The sequence below is a fragment of the Talpa occidentalis genome, unplaced genomic scaffold (genome assembly GCF_014898055.3).
Source record: "Talpa occidentalis isolate TD23 unplaced genomic scaffold, MPIMG_talOcc4v2.1 talOcc4.15, whole genome shotgun sequence".
NCBI classification, from domain to species: Eukaryota; Metazoa; Chordata; class Mammalia; order Eulipotyphla; family Talpidae; genus Talpa; species Talpa occidentalis.
In genome coordinates, this window is record NW_023601543.1 from 60,461,907 (window position 1) to 60,485,408 (window position 23,502).

The 23,502-nt window shown below is 37.6% G+C and overlaps 1 pseudogene; it reads right to left on the minus strand.

Moving 5' to 3' along the window:
- Positions 1 to 20,885: 20,885 nt before the first annotated feature.
- The window catches only part of LOC119245694 (THUMP domain-containing protein 2-like), an 8,172-nt pseudogene continuing 5,555 nt past the window's right edge, over positions 20,886 to 23,502 (minus strand).

Here is a 23,502-nt window from a genome sequence, read left to right on the forward strand (position 1 = left end):
ACAGAATATGCACATTTAACTCAAAGTGGTGAATGGTTCAAATACTTCAAACCAACTATTCATCAATCTCCCAGCTTCCTGAGCACCACTTTGCATCTGTGTAAAGCCAACAATAGAGGAAATGCTTGTTATGACCCCACTATAATATTATAATCCAGAGGGGCCCATCGCTTGGTGAAAAACACAAAATGCATTCTCTGTAGAAATAGTTACACCAAGGTCATCTTTGTGTTTCCTTTTTCCTACTTTGCCTACACAAGGACATCTGACAAGAATGGGAACTTGATAAAATTAATTTTGCCTGCTTTTTCTCCCTTGCTACACTGCTCTTCATTATTGCTGTGAGGGCATTCATTGAAAACAGAACGGGAGCTGAAAAGCCATTTCAGATTGCTGCAGATAGCCTCAGTTTTAACTAGGACCAGAGCGTGGAGAGAGGAGGGAAGTTGCAAGACATGACAATTGCAGAGGGGAGTCAGGACAAGAATAGGGATCCCATTATGTAACTCACTTTAAAGAGTTTGAACTTCATCCTAAGGCAATGAGAAGTTACTGAAAGATTTTAATCGAGAGGTTGAAAAGATCATGTCTGCGTTTAAAAATCTTTGGCTGCTTTGTGGGTGTGAACAAGCGTGAGTGTGGTGGTGAGAAGACTGAGAGGCTGTTGCGAGAGAAATTATGGGTGCTTTGGATTAATGTCATCTGAGTGAGGTGGTAAGATTGGTGAGAAGTGGATAGATACACAATGTTGGAGATAAGGGAGAAGAAATAAAAATTTTGATTGGGTCATTTTTTAAAAAGATTTATTTATTTAAGCATACAAGAGCTGGGGTACAGGCCAGAGGTGCGGAGGGTGAGAGGATTCACCAGAGACAGAGTGGGGAACAGAACAGGCAGACCGATGAAATACACTGCTGAGGGGAGCAGCGGGCGAGACAGGAGAGGTCTGCTGTGCCATGTGGGTCACCTCCCTGGCCGGGGATGGAACTCATGCTGCAGTGGCTGCAGATAGCTAGGTTGTGTTGAGACTTAAACACTTGCACCACCATGGAGGCCACTGATTGGGTCATTTTGATAGCTGGGAAGATAGTGTTAGTCTTTATTGTGCTGGGATAAATTTATTGACTACAAGATATGCTTAATATTCAGTTCTTACACTTTTTACTATAAGAGGAAGGTTTAGTGATGTCACCTCTCAGTTCTGATATAGTAACTATTCTCTATTATTTTCCTGATCAGTCTGGCTACAGTTTAATCAGTTTTATTGATCTATTCAAAGAAGCAACTTGTTGTTTCATTAACTCTCTTGTTTTTCTGTTTTTGTTTTATTACTGATTTCTGTTCTGATCATTATTATTTCCTTTTGTCTACTTAATTTGTCTACTTTAATTTGCTCTTCTCTTTCTTAATTCTGTAGTGTTGAAGCTGAAGCCATAGACTTGAGCCTCCTTTCCTTTTTTTCCTAATATAGGCATTTCATGCTCTGCAGTCCTCCAAATTATTGCTTTAAAAGCATTCCATAAATTTTGATGTGTTGCATTTTCATTTTCATTCAGTTACTTATATTTCTTTTATTTCTTATTTGAACTAAAGGTTAATTAGAAGTATGTTATTTAGTTTCAAACGTTGGAATTTTCAATAGAAAATTGAGACTAGCTTTATGACTCAGAAATATGGTTTTTCGGGCCTCCCCGGTGGCGCAGCGGTGGAGCGCTGGGTTGCAAAGCTGCCCGCAGCCTCTGCAGCACCAGTTCGATCCCCGGCCGCCAGGCAAGGGTCCCACATGGCGCGCAGACCTCTCCTGCCACCCGCTGCTCCCCTCAGCAGTGTATTTTGTCAGTCTGCCTGTTCTGTTCTCCACTCTGGCTCTGGTGAATTCTCTCACCCTCCCACGCTTCTGACTGTACCCAGTGCTTGTATAAATAAATAAATCTTAAAAAAAAATATGGTTTTTCTTCAGAAATGTATCATATATCCTTGAAAATAATAAATAATGTGTACTCTGTACTTCCTTGGTGGAGTGTTCAATAAATGTCAATTATGTCAATTTTTCTATCCCTGGTAAAATTGTTTGCTCTGTAATCTACACTGTCTATAAATAATGTCACTCTAACTTTCTTCTCATATTTTCTACTGTTTTTAAAATTTTTAAACAATATGTGTTTTTAATATATAAAATTCTCTTGATAGGCAGTTTATTTACGTCTTTTTTTAATCCAGTCAATAATTGCTGCCTTTTAATTAGTGTATCTAGATTTTCTGTATTTAATATAATCACCAACATGATTAGATTTAAATTTATTATATTACCATTTGCTTTCCACTTGTCTAAAATTTTCTTTTTTCCTTTTTCTTTGCTCTTTTGAATTAAATGGGAAAAAATGTTCCATTTTATTTCCTCTTTTGGATTGTTAGCTATTGCTAGAGAGGAAAATCTCTTCTACCCTCTTGGGTTCAGTCCTTGAAAACCTGGAAATTAAGAAATAAAAGACAGATAAATGAAAGAAAAAAAAAAGATTGAATTACAAATTTACACAAAGAAATGTAACTCACGTTGACAGAATTTGGGGCTTGTTAACCATGTTAATGGACTGGAGAGGGCTAAGAAGCAGTTCTGGAAGAACAAATAACTTCTTAGAAAGGGGGCAAAAAGTTCACTTATGGAAAAATAGGTGACTTCTTGAAAATATAATAGGCCCTCAGGAGAATGAAAGGGAAATATAATAATTTTATGACTGTCTATTTGGGCGTGGTGCTGACTTCTCTTGGAAAAGAGATTAGAGTTGCTCTCAGGGAGATTTATGACAATTGAGTTCTTTTGAATGGTTCTGACTTTAGGCAGGTAAGGGATTTTAGGATTTCAAAGGCCTTTAGCTCAGAATAATTTTTATGCCACAGTGGCTTATTCTGTACCATTTCACTGTAACTCTTCAAATTGTTTTTTTTTTTTTTTAAGGATTTACAGTATACACTTTTAACTTGGCACAATCTACCTTCCAGTGATGTCATACTATAGTATAAGAATATAATTCTACTGTAAAGTAGAATAAGAATCTCAAAATAGCATTGTACTATTTCTCCCCTGCTAGGATTTGCGCTATTGTTATATAATTTTGCATATGTTTATATACTTTACACCACATTGCCATTTTCCTTTAACAGTCAATTATCCTTTAAAGAGATTTAACTAAAAAGAAAAATAATATAGTTATTTATGTACCATTTTTGTGCTTTACATTCCTTTGTGTAGATCTTTATTTACATCTCGTATCATTTTCTTTTTCCTAAAAAAATAATCCTGTAATGTTTCCTGTAGTATGGGTCAGCTGGTGATGAATTTTGCTTTACTCCTTAATGTCTCAAAATGCCTTTATTTTGCCTTCATGTATGAGAGATATTGTCACAAGGTATAAATGTCTATGTTGAAACTTTTTTCTCTATTTAGTTTCTATACTTACATTGTTTCTCATGAGAAATCTATCAATTTTAGGGTTTTTGTTCCTATGTATGTAACTTTTTTTTTAATCTTTGGCTAATTTCAACATACTCTATTCATCACTGGTCTTAAGAAATTTGTGATGAGCCCTGTCTGGTTTTTTTACTTTGTGTTTGTTGTGCTTCTTGGATCTGTAGACATATAATTTCCATAAAATTTGGAACATTTTTAGTCATATTTTGTTCAAATGTTTATTTTGGTTCCTGTCTTTCTGTTCTCCATGTAAGACTCTTATTGCAGGTATATTAGACTAATTCAAATTGTCCTACAGCTCACTGATGCTGTTTCTCCCTTTCTCTTCTGTATGGTTCAGTTTAGAACCTGTCTTGAAGTCTTCAAGGTCACTAATAATTTTTCTGCAACATATAACCTGCCATTAATCTTAATCTTAATCCATTATATTTTTTATCTCATGTATAGTAGATTATGTTAGATTTTGTCTTTTTTATTTTCTATGTCTCTACTTATTATGTTAAGTTTTTCCTCTAGCTTCCTGTACTGACAGAATATAATTATAATAATGGTTTTAATGCCCTTGTCTACTAATTCTATCATTTATGCAATTTGTCAGCTTAGATTGATTGATTTTTCTGCACATAATAGATAATATCTTCCTGCTTCTTTGCATGTTTACTGATTTCCATTAGGTGTCAGACATTTGTACTTCTACCTTGTGGGTGCTAAATATCATGTTTTTTTTTTTTTTGAAGTGTAATTGGCATACATCATTTTATAAGTTTAAGAAGTATAGCATGTTGATTTGATACAATCATACATGCATACATTTTTATATTGCAATATGATTATCACCATAGCATTAGCTAATACCTCTGTCATGTCACATAATTATCATTACTTTTTTGTGATCAATTAAGATCTAGTCTATTAGCAACTTTGATGTTTTTAATACAGTATTGTTTACTGTTATCATTATGCTGTGCATTAAATCTCCAGGGCTTATCTACTAGGTCCAAGTCTGTGCCCTTAAACAACATATTTTATATTAATGTACTTACATTCTTTTATTTAAAAAGATTTATTTATTTGTACAAGCACTGGGTACAGTCAGAAGTGTGGGAGGGTGAGAGAATTCACCAGAGCCAGAGTGAGGAACAGAACAGACAGACTGATGAAATACACTGCTGAGGGGAGCAGCAGGCGCGGCAGGAGAGGTCTGTCACGCCATGTGGGACCCTCGGGATCGAACCTGCGCTGCAGAGGCTGCAGGCAGCTTTGCAGACCCGCACTCAACCGCTGTGCCACCAGGGGAGGCCCTGTACTTACATTCTTATAAACAGTCTTAGGCTTTGTTCAGGACAGTGATTAAGTTTTTTGGAAATGATTACATCTTTTCAGATCATGCTTTAACCTTTGTTTGGTAGGACAAGTGCAGCCTTTAAGTCTAGAGCTAATATTTCCCAAATACTGAAGCCAAACCTTTCTGTGTACTTTGTCCAAATCTCTGTTGTTAATGATGTTTTTTAGTCTGACTGGTGGGAACAAGAATGTGGTAGACAGAATACAAAGATGATGCTCAATGACCCACATCTTTGTTTAATCTCCTCTCAATTGTATGTGTCTATGAACTCTAAATATGATGGGATAGCCATTCCCATGATTAAGTTATGTTATACTGCACAAATCATATTAAAAAATTTGATTACCTTGACTGGGTCTGACCTAATCACGTGAGCCCTTGAAAAGAACTATGTTCTCTGAAATAAATGAATTTGAAGCATGAGAGGAACTCAATGTGAAGGATATTCTCTCTTCTTAGTTTTGAGTGTGGAAAAGATAACTTGGCAAGGACCTGAGAGCAGCCTCTAGGATGAGAGCATTCTCTGCTGATAACTAGTGAGAAAATGGTACCTCAGTTCTACAACTTCAAGGATCTAAATTCTGGCAAAAAATAAATTAGCTTATAAGTAGATTCTGCCCCAGAACTTCCAGAAAGGAGCCAGTGCACTCAACATTCCATCATCAGACTATTCACCCTAGATAGAGGACCCAGATAATCCACAGATTTCTTACTTAAAAGAACTGTGAACTAGCAAATGCTTATTATTTCAAGTCACTAAGTATGTAGTAATCTGTTGCACAGCAATTGGAAGTTGATTTATGGAACTACTCTTGACCTTGTGATTTCTAAGGATTTTTTCCAATTATTCTTTTGTCTGATTCTTTTCTTGGCCTCAAGTACTTCCCTCACACACATACAATAATCAATACTCCCTGGAAGACTCAAGTGCGACACTCTACAGATCTTTGGAGTTCTATCTTTATGTATTTCTCCTCTTCAACACTCTGCCTTGAGAGCTATAGTCTCCTTGGCCTCTCTGAATGCCAAGAAAACACTGTCTGCTCAACTCAAGGAGGCTGCTAAGCTCTCCTGAAATCCTTCTCTCTGAAATTCTTGAAATTCTCTCCAGGCTGTCAGCTGAGAAACCATAGAGTTCATCTCATTTGTTTGCTACCACTCAGAGATAATACCTTTGTTGTTTGATGTCTAATATCTTGAAAACTGTAGTTTCATGTATTCTGTTAGTTCTTTTCTTTTGTTGTCATTTTAAGACAAAAGCACAACATGTGATTTTTTTAGTAATATTACAGTCATGTAATTTTTAGTTGGTTGTATTCTAATTTTTCATTTAAAAAAAATAAACATACTGCTAAATACTTTTCTCTTTGGCTCTGTGTATGTCATACTTCTTGCTATTTTAGTTCCCATAATGGTTAGTACAATGCCTTACATGTAGTAAGCATTCAGTAAGTGCTTGCCTTGATTTTTTAATTTCACTTTTTAAAAACTTAACATTTACTTGAAGCAATTTTTCAAAAATACTGTGGGGGGCCTCCCCGGTGGAGCAGCGATTGAGCACTGGGTTGCGAAGCTGCCTGCAGCCTCTGCAGCGCCGGTTCGATCCCTGGCTGCTCCCCGGCCACCAGAGGAGGGTCCCACATGGCGCGCAGACCTCTCCTGCCGCCCGCTGCTCCCCTCAGCAGTGCACTTCGGTCCTTCTGCCTGCTCTGCTCCCCGCTCTGGCTCCGGTGAATTCTCTCACCCTCCCATGCTTCTGACTGTACCCAGTGCTTGTATAAATAAATAAATAAATCTTTAAAAAAAAATACTGTGGGTACTACTACTTGATTTCACACTAGTTTTCACAAGTAGCATTGTATAAATACACCAGAACTAGTTATTACAATATACTGACATACACCTGTAGATATAAATACATGCTGGACTGTCTTCGTTTGGCTTCCCCTGACAACTGACCCTAAGATTAAGTCTGTGGTCAAGTAGTTTATTAGAAATATTATTCCAGAAAGTAAATGAATACAAAAAGTCAGTGGCACACAGAAGGAGGGAAAGAGCCAGTCCAAGCACAAATAGAATTGGTCACCACTGAGAAAGATTGATGCTCAGTCCAACTGGAATCTTCTATAAAGTATAGAAATGAACTCAACTCTCTGTTCAAGGAACAAAGAGAAATCGGTTATCCATTATCTCATCTTTCCCATTGGTTAAGAGAAGCTCCACGTGTACTACATTCTCTCACACTTTCTGGTTGTTCATATGAGAATGTAAAGGGGGTTCCTACTGAAACAGTGAAGCTCCAGAAAAGGAAATGAAAAGTGTATGACACCAGCCAGAGAGAAACATTGTCCAACTGCACCTGTGCAAGTGTAATTGGTCACTGTAGCAGTGACTGGAGAAGGAAGTGAGGCCAGAAGGAATTCAGAACGGTACGGAAAGCTTATCCAATGCACATACAATTCTGCAAGTTACTTAACAATTAACTGTCACCTAACAGTCTTTTACATTGGCATCCATGTAATTTTGAGTAGTCTCAAGATACAGAACGCTAAGAACTCCCAGAAATGAATGCACGTAAATCAATAATAATATTTTTTTGCTTTTAATATTTTATTTTATATAATTCTTACATCATTTTTCATTTTTGCACAATGTATGCATTTTCATTTTGGTTATATTCCCCATACAATTGCACCCTCCCCTTATTTTGACACTAGTCTTCTCTCCCCACTCCTCCCCCCCCCCCCGTAGTGTGTATCTGGTTTATAGTTGCTTGTTGGTAAATTAACAATAATATTAAGATAATAATTTTCTAGTTTTATTGAGATATAATTGGTATATAATATATAAGTTTGTAGAGTTGTGTTTTTGTGATACACTTACAAAATGATTACCACCATAGTAGTAGCTACCACATACATCCTGTTACATAATTACCATTTTTTTGTGTGGTAAGAATATTTAAGATCTACTCTCTTAGAACATTCAAATAAATAATAGAGTGTTAGCTATAATCACAATGCTGAACATTAGGTTCCTAGAACTTTTTCCTCTTTACCTTGGAAATTTGTACCCTTTGAGCAACTAGTCCCCATTTCTCCCCCCCCCCGCCCCCCAGTCTCTGGTAAGTACCACTCTGTGGTCTGTTTTTATGAATTCAGCTTCTTTAGATTCTAAATATAAGTGATATCATCAAGTATTTGTCTTTGACTTGTTTCACTTGAGATATAGTGCCGGCAAGTTTCTTCCATGTTGTTATAAATGGAAGTATTTCCTTTTTTTGTTCATGGCTAAATAATATCCCTATGTACATAAATACCACATTTTTTTTATCTAGTCATTCAGTGACAGACATTTAGGTGTCTTGGATATTGTGACTCATGCTACAGTGAGCATGGAATGCTGATATCTTTTTGAGATCTTGCCTTCATTTTGGGATAATAATTTATAAACTATTACTATTGGAGTTCTACTTCTGGCCCAGGTATTGTAACAGGATCCAGCTTTACTTCTCTGCCTGAAAGAACTAAAAAACAGGCAAAGTATATGAAATAATTCTTTTCAAGGCACTGGATTTCCCACAGCAAAAGACAATGAATCATGAGAGATGGGAAACAAATGTGGTGAATTCCATTATCTCCCCAAATTACTAAGTTGAAAGAGTTTATGGCCTATGGCATAGTAAGAGGGAAACCAAATACAATATGGTGGACTTCTTGACCAGAAGGGATGAAACTGAGTCTTAGACTGAGAGTCTAAGAATACCAAGGCAGTTAGAGTTCATAGGACAGATTACTTGAAAGGACTGCAGTGTGATAGCACTCCAAGATCTTCAGAAAGCTCTTCCAGTATTCAACTGAGTGTTACAGAGTACATGTGCATGAAGAAGCTGTTCAAAACTGGAGAAAAAAACACCTGAATTGATTCAAGGGAGCGGTACCTGTTGTTTGTACCAAGCTAGTTATAGTGCCTATTCTCAAGAACCTGACTTCAGCGTCTCATAATTCATGAAGTGCTGTACTCAGAAATTTCTTGCCTCAATAATGAGGAATAATTAACTCTAAATTAAATATAGTTCTTATCCCAACTAACAAAATTTAAAAGCAAGACCTAAAAGGATCAAACTGTTTCCAATTAACTTAGCTACATCCCAGGGGAAAAAGCTCATGGAGTGAAAATATACATTTGTAGGTTTCAACCTATAACCTCCAAAGCAGATAGGATTATGTAAAACACTTTACCGCAAGAAACATAATTTTAAATAAAAGGAATAAAGGACCAAAACATGCTACAGTATAGATCAAACTAGAGAGCATTGTGTTAAAAGAATCGACAAAGATACAAAGGCCACAGATTGCATTTTTTCTTTAAAAATTGTCATATAAAGGGCCTCCCTGGTGGCACAGCAGTTGAGCGCTGGTCTGCGAAGCTGCCCACTGCCTCTGCAGCGCCAGTTCAAACCCCGGCCACCGGTGAGGGTCCCACATGGCGCGCAGACCTCTCCTGCCACGCCTGCTGCTCCCCGCAGCAGTGTACTTCGTCAGTCTGCCTGTTCTGTTCCCGTCTCTGGCTCTGGTGAATTCTCTCACCCTCCTGTGCTTTTGACTGTACCCAGTGCTTGTATAAATAAATAAATAAACAAATAAATAAATAAATCTAAAAAAAAATTTATAAAAGGTATAGAATAAGCAAATCCATAGAGACAGGACATAGATAAGTGTTGGCTAGGGCTGCAAAGAGGGAAAGAAAAGATGCACAAGTAACTGATAATGGGCACACAGTTTCTTTTTGGAAAGATAACAATGTTCTAGCCTTAGACTGCTGTTGTTTATACAACTTTCTGAATATACTACAATACATAATTTAAAATCAATGAAAATAGGGCCCTCCCTGGTGGCACAAGGGGTTAAGATGCATCCTTTGAAGCTGTCCGCACCCTTTGCAGCATGAGTTTGATCCATAGCCAGGGAGCTACCCACATGGCACAGCAGACCTCTCCTGACTTGCCCACTGCTCCCCTCAGCAGTGTATTTCAGTCAGTCTGCCTGTTCTGTTCCCCACTCTGGTGAATCCTCTCACCCTCCCCCCATCTCTGGCCTACACCCCAGTTTTTGTATGCATAAATAAATCTTTAAAAAATAAAATAAAATAAATGAAAATACACTTTAAAAAGATAAATGGTATGGCATGTGAATTATATTTTAAAAATTCATATGAATATTAATGTCTTCATGTGAAAGCATTTTCATATTAGACAATGTTGGGCTGTTATTTTTCCACATGCTCATATAAAGTTTATTTGGATTAATTTCTTTTAGCAAGCATTTTATTTATAACAACCACTATTATGTATTTTTTATCAAAAGTTTCCAGGATTTGGTTTTTAAAATGTAGGTTTAATTTATCTAATTATCATTTGATCATGTTTGGTATTTTCACCTGATAATGTTCCCTTTGCTTGAAAAAAAGAATATTTATAATAAAACATAAATACCCAGCACACCAAGAGGAAAAATTCACAATCTCTCATATCCAGTAAAATATTAGCAGGTGTGAGGAAAACTATCAATATAAACTGATTGAGTCTAATACAGGTGTTATAATTAGGAGATAAAGATAATCAAACTATTACAACTGTTTTTCATAGGATCAAAAAGTTGAGAGACATGGAAGATTAAGAAAGATCTAGGGTCTCCCCTGGTGGCGCAGCGGTTGAGTGCTGGGCTGCAAAGCTGCCTGCAGCCTCTGCAGCGCTGGTTCAATCCCCGGCCAAGGGCAAGGGTCCCTCATGGCACACAGACCTCTCCTGCCGCACCCGCTGCTCTCCTCAGCAGTGTATTTCATCAGTCTGCCTGTTCTGTTCCCCGCTCTGGCTCTGGTGAATTCGCTCACCCTCCCGTGTTTCTGACTGTACCCAGTGCTTGTATAAATAAATAAATAAATCTTTTTTTAAAAAAGAAACCTCTAACTCAAACTTCTATTGATAAAAACTACAACGTAGGAGGTGAGATGAAAAATATAATGAAAGGGATTAATGGCAGATTAGACTTTGCAAAACAAAAGATTAATGGACTTGAAGACATAGTTACAGAAATTATCTAAAATAAAACACAGAGAATAAAATGATTAAGAAAAAAATGAACACTGTTGAGCTGTAGGACAACTGAAAGAATTCTAATATGTAACTGTCATAGCAGAGGGAGAAGACAGACAAGGAAATAATGGCCTAAAATTTTCCAAATTTTATGAAAACTATTAACATAGGGAAAGAATCTCAACAATGCCTAAGCACAAGAAATAAGAAGAAAACCACACCAAGGAGCATTATAGAAGTCTCAAAACTAAATGTAAAGCAAAAATGGTAAAAGCAGTTACAGAAAAATAATATGCTATCTGCAGAGGAACAAAATTAAGGATTTCAGCATATTTCTTATCAGAAACAATGCAGTGAACCAACATCTTTAAAAAACTAAAATAGTAAAATGATTGATACAATGCAACAACTTAGATGAGTCTATGGAGAATTTCATTGTATGGGGAAAAAAGTCAATCCCAAAGGGTTGTATTTTGTAAAAAATGACCAACTAATTCTAAAATTGATATAAAATGCAAACATCCTTCAGGCAAAAGGAAAATGGCTTCACTTGGGAACTGTACCAAACATTTAATGAAGAAATAATAAACTTTTCTAAATGATTGAAAAGAAAAAAAAAATACTTTGCCCCAAACAAAATACTTCCCAACTGATTCTAAGAATTGAATGTTAGTTGCTATGATGCAAATACCATAGAAAGATATTTAAAGGAAAAGAAACTATAGATCAATAACCTTCATGAACATAAATGCAAAATTTCTTTTTTAAAAAGATTTATTTATGCATACGAGAACTGGGTACAGGCCAGAGGAGTAGGGGTGAGTGGAGTCACCAGACAGATTGGGGAGCAGAACAGGCAGATCTACTGAAATACACTGCTGAGAGGAGCAGCAGACGAGTCAGGAGAGGTCTGCTGCATCATGTGGATCACTTCCCTGGCCTGGGATTGAACTCGTGCTGCAGTGGCTGCAGATAGCTTCATAGTGCTGTGTCTTAACCCCTTGTGCCACCAGGGAGGCCCCATAAATGCAAAATTTCTTAATGAAATTTCAGAAAAATAAACCTAATTTATTAAATGATAATATGTCATGATCAAGTATAGTTTAGCTCAGGAGTGTAAAGTTTGTTTAATTTTTAAAAATCGTCAATGTCATTAATGCAAAAGGCTTAAAAAGAAAAAAATATCAATGATCATTTCAACAGTTTTAAGAATTTGACGAAATTCAATCTCCATTCCTGATTTAAAACTTCTGGCAAAGTGGGAGTTGAAGGGAACTTCTTCAACATAATAAAAGTGCCTACAGAAAACCCCTACAACTAACATCAGATCAGGAAAAGACTAGAATTACACTCACTACTTCTGTTCAACTTTGTACTGCAAGGTAGATTCATGGCAAGTAAGCACACGAGAGGATGGTCAACATGAATAGTTTAGGAAATACGGATTTCAACTATAACATGACATATATACGTACCTAATAGAACATCTAAAATTACATGAAAGCAAGTCTTGGCAAGGATGTGGGGCAACTGGAACATTGCTGATAGGAGTAAACGGGTCCAAACACTTTGAAAAATAGTTTGGTAGGCCTCCCCGGTGGCGCAGCGGTTGAGCGCTGGGTTGTGAAGCTGCCCGCGGCCTCTGCGGCGCCGGTTGGATCCCCGGCTGCTCCCCGGCCACTGGAGGAGGGTCCCGCATGGCGCGCAGACCTCTCCTGCCGCCCGCTGCTCCCTCAGCAGTGTACTTCGGCCCTTCTGCCTGCTCTGCTCCTCGCTCTGGCTCTGGTGAATTTTCTCACCCTCCCGTGCTTCTGACTGTACCCAGTGCATGTACAAACAAACAAACAAATAAATAAATAAAAACATGTCTCTATAAAAAAAAAAGAAAAATAGTTTGGTATTTTCTTAAAAAGTTAAACATACAGTCTCACAGTTATTCTACTTTTAGATATTTATCCAACAGAAATGAAAACATGGGTCCATTTAAGGATTTGCATGTAAATTTCATAGCAGCTTTATGTATAATAGATCCAAACTGGAAACAATCCAAATTTCCATCTACAGGTAAACAAATAAGTTGTAGTATATCCCAGAAGGAATGCACTGATTTTTTTAAGCTTTGTTGAAGAATAATTGTCAAATTGTAAGATGTTTAAAGTGTACATCACAGTGATTTGATACACCTATACACTGTGAAGAAATTCGACCATGTAGTTTATCACCATTTCCATCACGTCTTTATCTTTTTTAAAAGACCTTACTGATACACGTGTCAAGAAGGATGAATCTCAAAATAAATATGCTGAAGGAAAAAAGCCTGATATAACAGCATACATACTGTATGATTTCATTTACATAAAATTCTAAAGGGTTCATCTTATCTATAGTGAGAGAAAGTAGATTAATGCTGTTCCTTGTATATCATATATACGTCAGGAAAGCTACTAAATTTATTAAATATGAACAAAGTTGTTTTTAGAGGTCTCAAGTGTTTTTTAATACCAACAATCAATTATTTGATTCTCTGGACACCTATTGTGGGTTCAGCAATCGGGGGATTCTGACACTAACTAGAGCTAGCGAGACCTACAAGTCAAGGGTTCAGTCCGATAAGACTGCCCCCAATGGAAAAGCCAGTCATAAGTCTTGGACCTCCTATACTGCTGACTAATCAGCTATTAATCCAGACTTCTCACAATTCCCTCCTCATATTTAATAATTTGCCAGAATGGCTCACAGAACTTGGGAATGAATTTTAATTACAGTTACCAATTTCTAATAAAGGATATAATGATGGATAGAAATGAACAGCCAGATGAAGAGGTACCTATTGTGAAGTCCAGAAGGATCTTATGCATAGGAGCTCCTGTTCCCTTAAAGCTGGGGTGCACCACTCTCCACAGGAATATGTCACCAATTTGGAAGCCCTCTGAACCTCATCAGTTTTCTTTCATGGAGGTTTCATCACGTGGTTATGGTGGATTGTTAACTCAATCTCCAGTGGTTCTTCCCTCCCCAGAAGATGGGGCTGAAAGTTCTAGGCTTCTAATCAAAGATTGATCTTTATTTTTTTTAAGATTTATTTATTTTTATACAAGAGCTGGGGTACAGGCCAAAGGCGCAGGAGGGTAAGAGGATTCACCAGAGGCAGAGCAGGGAACAGAACAGACAGACGATCGAAATACACTGCTGAGGGGAGCAGCGGGCGCGAAATGAGAGATCTGCCGCGCCATGTGGGAATCTCCCTGGCCGGCCAGGAATTGAACACGCACTCCAGAGGCTGCAGACAGCTTCACAGCGCTGTGCTCAACCCGCTGTGCCACTGGGGAGGTCCAAAGCTTGATCTCTATGATGGCTAGTCCCTATCCTAAAGCTATCTAGGAGCCACCAAGAATCAATTCATTAGAACAAAGGATGCTCTTGTTACCTTTATCATTCAGGAAATTTTAATGGATTTAGGAGCTCTGTGTCAGAAACTGGGACAAAGACCCAATATTTTTCTATGATACAATAAAAGGTAAATTTATGGCTTTAGATTTATAAAGAAGAGTGCATAATTTAACAAATAAGTAGTCATATAAATAAATAGACCAAAAGTTATCACAAAATAGTAGGAGAAAAACATGAATTTAAAATTAAAAAAAATCAGAAAAAACAATTGATAGAATTCTAGTAAAATTCACCAGTCAGTTCTAAAATATTATGAACTGTAAATGTCATTACATATACTGAAATGGAAAATTTTGCTTGCAGTAGGGGATATAACAGGAGCTTTATAAAATTATAGGAGAATGTTATGTACAAATATGTGCTAAGAAACGTTTTCCTTTTAAAAGGAGAAATTGAGTAGTGCCATATTTTAGGGAAAATACAAAAAAGTAAAAATATCAAATTAATATAAATGAGTGGGGATAGAAGTTTTACCAGTGAGTTCTTTCAAAAATTTTAAATAGAGATAATTTTGTATTACTAAAAAAGTTTCAGAACATGGTAGATAATAAAAAATAAACAAAAACTTAATCCTTTCTCTGACATATATTATCCCATTAATCTTCAAATATGCTTTTCAGGTCATTGCTATTCCTATCATATTTTACAGTTAAGAAAAAAGGCCCAGGGAGGAGTAACTCATGTCACATCACCCAGCTAATGAGTGATGAATCTTGAATTCAAAACCAGGCATTCTGTTTCTAAAGTCTGTGTCCTTAACCAATACACTAAAAATGGTCAGTTCCTTTAGCTGTCTGTAAAAACTGCACAGTATTCACTCTATAGTTGATTAAAAAGTACATGAAAAGGAAAATCATATCCAATATCATCATTAAATATACATAAAAATAACTTAAATATCATGAATGCAAATCCACCAGTATATTACGAGAATAACTTACTCTAACGATGTAAACCATATTACAAGAAAACGGTAAATTTTTGGAGTCAATTAACATATTGTATCTTGGGGTGACTCAGTCAGCTTGGGTTGCCATGACAAAATGCCATAGACTGGAGGAGTTGAAAGAACAGAACTGTATTTTCTCACAGTTCTGGGGGTTAAATGGATCAAGGTCCAGCAGAGTCAGTTTCTGGTGAGAGTTCTTTTCATGACTCTTGTTGCTGTGTCCTTATTTGGTGGAGAGAGAAAGAACGAACTGTGTGGTGTTTCTTTCCATAAAGACACTAATTCTATCAGATTATGACCTCATTTAACCTTAATTACTTGCTAAAGGCCCTGGCTCTAAATACACTGAAGGTTAAAACTTCAACATACAGATTTGGGAGGAAAATAATTCAGTCCATAATATTAGGCCTGTGATCTTCACATTAAATGGTAACAATACATTAGATTTCCTCCACTCATTTCATATAAGAGTGCTTCAAAATTTACCAATATATGAACACTTTCTTAAGAAGATAGAGATGAGCTATTTCAAATTAATAGCAAACATCATTCTTAATAGTGAAAAATGAAAGGTATTTATGTTAAATCTTAAAAGAAGTGAAGAGGACCAGCGTCACTATTACTATTTGTATTATTTAGGGGCATATATGGTAAAGATCATAAAATGTATAACAGAAATGGGAGCTAGTACTACTGGATAGGATATTTTATTTTTCTTTTGAAAAGACAATTTATTCAGGAATTCTTATACAAAACATTGTTTGGCTACTACTTGATAGATTTTTCTGCAATTAAGCAAATTCCCTTGAATTCTGATTTCTTAGACATTCAGATATAGGCTTGACATTATTATAGTACCATAATTATATTTCAAATATTTATAACATACAATAAAAAACAGAAGCATATTTATAATCTATTGAAATTTGGTGAGTCAGAGTGCCACAATTAACTTTTTGCTGAAAATAAGTAATTTTGAAGGAATTTGCTCTTCTTTTTCTATCATGGAAAGCTCATATATTTTTTAACTGTTTTTAAAAAAACACAACATAAAATTTACCATCTTAACCATTTTTTAGTGTACAGTACCTTAGTGTGGACTATGTGCATATTGTACAACAGATCTATAGAAAATTCCATCTTGTGGTTTTGAAATTCTATACTACCAAAATTTTGGCTGAAACTCCATTTTCTCCTCCCCCAACCCCAGACAACCACATCTGACTTTCTGTTTCTATGAGTTTGGCTACTTTAGATACCTCACATAAATGGAATCATGCAGTATTTGTCCTGTTGTGACTAGTTTTTTTTCATTTAGCATGCCCTTAAGTTTCATCTATGTTGTAGCATGTGACAAGATTTCCTTCTTTCTTAAGACTGAATAATATTCCAGTGTAGGTGTATACTGTGTTTTCTTTACCCATTCCTCTGTTGATGGACATTTAAGTTGCTTCCACCTTGTGGCTATTGTGAATAATGCTGCAATGAACATGGGTACACCGGTATCACTTTGAGATCCTGTTTTCAATTCTTGTGGATATATACCAAGAAGTGGGTTTGCTATACCATATGGTAATTCTATTTTTGAGGAAACTTCATACTGTTTTTCCTATAATGGTTTTATCATTTTACATTTCTACCATTTGTCCACAGAGTTCTGACATCTCTACATCTCATCAATGCTTGTTACTTTCTGTTTGTTTAAGATTTATTTATTTATGCATACAAGAACTGGGGTACAGGCCGGGGTGCAGGGGGTGAGAGGATTCACCAGAGACAGAGTGGGGAACAGAACAGGCAGATCTACTGAAATACCCTGCTGAGGGGAGCAGCAAGCCAAACAGGAGAGGTGGGCAGCGCCATATGGTTCAGCTCCCTGGCCAGCTGGGGATCGAAATCGTGCTGCAGTGGCTGGCAATAGCTTGATAGTGCTGTCTTTAAACCCCTGCACCACCAAAGAGGCCCACTTTCTGTTTGTTTTTGATAGTGACCAGGCTCGTGGGTGTGAGATGGTATTTCATTATGGACCTGATTTTCATTGAACATTTTTTAATATGCTTGCTGGACATTTGTATATCTTCTTTGGGAAATATTTATTCAAGTCTTTTGCACGTTTTTCCATTTTGTTATTGTTGTTGAGTTTTAGAGTTCTTTATATATTCTGGATATTAATCCTTTACCAGGTATACAGTTTGCAAATATTTTCTCCAATTCTGTAGGTTTTACTTTCACTCTTCCTTTGCTGTACAAATGTTTTAAAGTTTGATGTAGTTCCATTTGTCCATCTTTGCTTTTATTGTGTTTTTGGTCACATCCAACAAATGATTGCCAAATCCAAAGTCACAAAGCTTCTCCCCGAAGTTTCCTTCTACTAGTTCTATAGTTTCAGGTCTTATGTTTATGTCTTTAATCCATTTTGAGTTTATTGTTGTATTTGGCATAAGGTAAGGATTTAGCTTCATTCTTTGCATGTGTGCAAGATAAAATAATTCTTATTTTCAGTTGATAAGATAGTCCACCCAGAAAATTCAAGTCACAAAATTCCAAAGACCATCTTAGAATTAATGAAACAAATCAAAAAAGTGATGTGTATAAGATAAATATTTATCAATCAACAAGTTACTTTAAATTAAGCAATAACTGTTTAGAAAACATAATGAAAAAAATTTCTTTCATAAGAACAATAAAACCCTTAAAAGATCCAGGAATAACCTTAGGTTGAAACATGGAGTAACCATTTGAAGCACATTAAAAATGAGCAGAAAATAAAAACAAAGATGTGGAGAACAGTATGTTCCTAAATAGAAAGTTTAAATATGGTTAAAATATCTGTCTTTCCAAAATTAAATTGAAGACATAACATATTTTGAATAAAAATATGAATAGGGGTTTTTTGGAGAATCTAACAAAATGATTATGAAGTATTTGGAAATATGAATATATCAAAATAGTTTCAAACCATTGAAAAAGTAAATGAGCAGTGACTCCTCCTCCCCAGTTTTAAAGTTATAATAATTGAAGCAGTAACAAAATAATGAAAAACTTGCAGATCTATGAAACAAGCAGCCAACTTGCGTGTATGAAGCAAACAACAAGTTCGTATGTGTGTGTATGCACATACACCCATGTGTGAATGTCTAAAAAGTCAACATTAACAATTAATAATGTTTCTCTCATGTTGATGGAATAATAATAGGGTTCAAATTTATCTTCTTATCTGAAACAACTAAAAACTAGAAAACAAACTTATAAAACCATGACTTTCAGGACATTGGTCAGTAAGTAGATCAGGACTGTGACTCCTGAGAAAAATTAAGGAAAGTGAGGCCTATGATCAGATTACTATCTAGAGGTAGTTTCCATAGTAGAGGGAAGGGGAATCTAAAGAAAGCCTGGTGTTCTCCTTATGTTGAAAAGCCAAAGATTGGAGTTCAGGGAAGTCAAGGAGTGTGGAGTGTGTGGGGAAGTCCTGGAAATGAGGGAGCTGCAAGAAGAGAGTTCTGGTCATCTACAGAGCATTCACTTCTAGTCTTTGGCTGCATCCTTCATCTTTTGGCTGAATCTTAAAATGGGTGAGGAAAAAAAAAAAACTTTCCAAGTATGGGGAAAGAAACAAAGTAAGCCAAAGAATTCCCAGAGCTCATCAAGTTCTGGAAATAATTTGTGTTCGTGCTAGCCACAGTGGAAAGATCTTGTCATAGGTGAAGGCTTAGGTAGAGTACTTAGAGTACTTTAGTGGCTTTCGTAAGTAGTAAGGCTAAATTAAAACTAGACTAAGGACTAGAGATGCACTAACAAAGTTTAAAAGCAAGCTTCAAAATGGCACAGCTGACGCCAAGTAAGTTAATGGTATACCAGAACAAAGACCAATGCTACTTAAAGGAATGATTTTTTTAAAATCCAGCACTCAACAAAGAAATACTCAAGATGTCCAGCATCTAATCAAAGCTTCACAGGCATGTAATGAGGCAAGAAAATATGACCCATAACCAGGAGAAAATTTACTCAATACAAATGAAGCCAGAAATAAGTGATGCTGGAACTAGGAAAGAATATTTGAACAACTAATGTAATAATTATATCTCTATATTCAAGAAACCTGAGGAAAACATGAGTATGACAAAGAGAGAGAAAGATATTAAAAAGTCCCAAGTGGAGCTTCCCCACCCCCCACCAAATAAGAAGTATTTGGCTTCTTGGCAACATAGAAAACCTTTTTTGTTTGTTTCTCAAGTAAAAATTTTAAATGGAGTTATAACACACAAAAAAAGATACACAAATTTTAAGAGTAGAGTTTGATGAATGTTTATGAAGTGAAAACACCTATATAACTCTCACCAAGATCAAAAAATGAAACATAATGAGGAAACCGTTTAGTACTTAAAAAAAAAAAAAAAAAAAAAACAATGGAGCACTCTAGCTTGTTTTTAAAGTGAAATCGTATGGAAAATACCCCAAAACCTGAAAAAAAGATAAAAGTGGAGTTGGCAGTGTGGCAGAAGTTCTGTGGCCAACTCAGAGTTTCCTTCCTCATGCCCCCGAGGTGCTTTAGAAATTGTAAAGGATTTCAACAACTGTTGAAACCATTCCAATTTTCTTGAAGGCCCCCACAAAATAGCTTTCTTAAAGAAATTGGAATTATGAAAACTTTATTTCAGTTTAAACTTCCCTCAGTTTCCCCTAGAAAGTTTCATCTTATGCACAGAGTCCTATGAAAAACCTTAGCAGAAAGGATGAAATAATAATCATTGGCAGCAAACACCTGTGAAATCTCAACAACACAGTTTCCTCCTTTGGGCTCCTTTATTAAGCTTTCACACAAAAGTTATCCTATCATTTGCTTCTTGATACTCATCTTTACTACTTTCCCATGACAGTTTTTTTAAACATTTTCTTACTTCAGTTATAGGTTGAGGGCTATTACCTATTTACGCTGTCAAGAAAATAACAATTTTCTTAGCTGGCAATTAAATGTACTCTTTTTTTTTTCCAGGAAAAAAGGTATACTAAGAGAAATACTGAATGCATGGTTTCTCTGGAAAACTGTAAATAAATGGACCTTAGAAAAATATACTTTTGGACCCAATAGGTTCAATTTCTAGGCATGTTTGTCACTGCTGATCCCTCATCAGTCACAGGGGGTAATGATTTCTTCTACTTCACTGGGTGACCAAATTTGTCTTAGACTTTTCTGGGTTTTTCTTGTGCCAGAAGTTCCAGTTTAGCAAACTTGGAATGCTGGTTACCTCACTCCTGGTCATGCGAGGAGAAGGTGTGACTATTCAGAACATTTCTTATAGTTTATAACAGAGACAAGTGTGAAAATGATCCCTTGGAAGCTGACTACACAACTTCAGCATCCAGAGAAAGAGAGGGGTGGGAGAGGGTGAAAACGAATAGGGAAGGAGGCCCAATGGACGATGGTGGAGGACTATGGGTGATTTGGTGGTGGGTGCACCTGAACGGGGATACCTGAAGGGGGGCAGGTGTATTTCCAAAATACCATCGATAATGTAAACCGATATACTTCAAAACAAGCAAAATTTAATAATATAAAAAGATTTTTTTAAAAAAACAATTAAGAGATTTGAAGTAAATCAATTTTATACTTACAGTCTGCAGTTTTCAGTAACTGTGAGTCTCTGACGACCGCACCCACATAATACACATCTGGCCATTCTTTGACCGCTTCCAAAAGCATTGCTCCAAGTCCACAAATTGGATCTGAAACAAATTCCCAGCTTTGATGTCAGTGAGAGGGGCCACTGCCCATCCGCTGGAGCTCTCAGGCCTGCTGCCTTGATGTAAGCTTTGCAGGCTAACGTATCCCTGAATATAGGAATTCCCTCTACAGAGTCAATGTCACTGAGTTATATGAAGATCTTTAAACTTGAATTCTTCAAATCCGCTTTCTATCCAAACTGTTTTATAAGGGCAATTCCAATTGCTCTTCCCACCTGCTCTGCAGTAAGTTCTTTGAAATAGCCCCACTGCAGCCAGAAGCCACCCTGCAAGCCAAGTTGTTCTGGTTCTCAGTATCAGCTGCGTTGGCTTAAATTCTGAAATTTCATTCTGATATTCTTCTTGAAATTTTTCACTTGAGTAGTAGAAATGTAACCCCCAAATTACAATAAAAAAATAAAAACAAACAAACAAAAAAATCAAATCTCCTTGCTCCAGCATGTCTTTTTCTATTTGTTTTTCCAAGTGGCATTCTCTACTCACTTCACTTTCTTGCATTTGTCCTATTTTTCAGTATTGATTATGTCATTTTTCCCCACTTTCCATTTTAAGATGTTCCTATCTCTTGGAGAAAGTTTTTCTTGTATTGCCTCATGTTCAAGATTTATCCAAATTGAAATGGCATTCAACCAACTTTCTGGATCATCATGTATAAGTTTTTGTACTTCGTTAAATATTTTTCAGAAGAGACAGTAAGTGGAAACTCCCTTTTAATCAGCAAAAATATTCTGTCTTTATACAGATTTTAATTTTTTGAGCATATTCAAGTCAGAACAGGTGAGAAAAATCACTTTTTGTGAAATATATTCAACCTGGGTGGCCTCCAGCCAAACCCCACCTCCCTCATCTGGCAGGGCTCCCACTGGTCCATGGTGCAGACAAGCTGGGCCCTGAGCTCTCTCCACACTGCCCACCTCTGCTGTAGTGGATCAGACTCAGCCGCCTCCCCCAACGGAAGCTTTAAAGGTGAAAAGTACAATATCTTAAAGGGAAGAGCTGAAAACACAGGATGGGATTAATAGGCTATTAGACACTGCAGAAGAAAAGATGAGTGAACGTGAAATAGAGAGAAAAACTGATTAACTGAACATGATGAAAGCTTTAAAATATGTTTTTCAAAGAACAGTTAAGAAAATTAAAAGAGAAACCATTTGTAAATCACTTATCCAACAAAGGATTTGTACCCAGAATATAGGAAGAACTTTTAATACAATACACAACATTAAAAAACAAAATCGAGGAGGGGCGGAGCAACATGGCGGCGAGGAGACCCTGCGAGTAAGATCTCCCATTAAAAAAAGTGAATAGGGAGGAAAAGCGGCACGGTCCCAGTGAGAACCGGGAACGGAAGATAAACGGGTGACGCCCAGCGAACTGCCGAAGAAGAAGTGGCCATAAAAGAGGACCAGAAGGGAGGGAAGCGCAGAACCCTGCTCCCTCCCCCGCCCACAGAGGCGGCACTCTCCGACCGGCAGAGAGGAGGAAACAACAAACCAAAACGGCCAACAAGAACAAACTACGCAGCAAGCGGGACTGTGAGTGGAAAGGAACTATTGCAGCCACCACACCCCGTGAACGGGAGCTGAGGCGAACCCTGCAGGATCCGCCCGGCGGTGAGCGAACGGCTCCCGGGCGCCATTAGAGAAGAACAAAGACCCCGGGAGACGCGCACACAGCCCGGGCTGCCGGTAAGCCTGCGCGGGAAAGCGGCGCGCTCGGGGAGCTTGAAAAGCAAGTGCAGACCTGGATCGCGGCTGCCCAGGTTCCCCGCGCCTGCGACCTAGGCTTGCGGGGAGACGACCTAGGCTTGAGGGGAGACGCGCGGAGGTCCTCACTGAGGTGAAGGTCCCTCCCTGAGGAGCCAGGAACCAGGCGCCCAGGCACTGGGAGCTGTGCAAAAGGCGCCATTTCCCGCGCCACTGAACTGGGCTACAGCCCGCATCCTGGAACTGAGGGCTTTGAAACTGAGACCCGGGGCACGAAAATTCGAGGCGTGGGTTCTCCACGACGGTGGGGCACAAGGCAGACACAGCACCCCAAAGCTGTTGAGGTGTACCCTACCATTCCCGCTCTGTTCTCTGTCCCACGGCCCGGTGGGGGGAGGCGAAAAACCCAGCCCCCCAAGGACAATAGGAGAGATCTCTTGGCGCCACCTAGCGACCAGGAAAAAAAAAGTCACTAACACCCTATAAAACAGGACATTTCTTAAGGACTGCTTGAAAAGGGCAGAAGGTTTCTGGAGGACCCAGTGGCCAGCGGGAAAGTATTCCACGCCAGGCCCTTCCGACAGCAGTCTGAGCCCAAGAGGAGCAGGCACCCACGTCTGGGGCAGACCGGCGTGCGCAGAAGAGTGTGCCTGAAACCGGAGGCGCAGGGACTGCATCCCGCTTCGCCATTTGAGAACAGGGACATTTCTTCAGTCAAAACTGCCTAAAACCAGCAGAAAGCTCCCC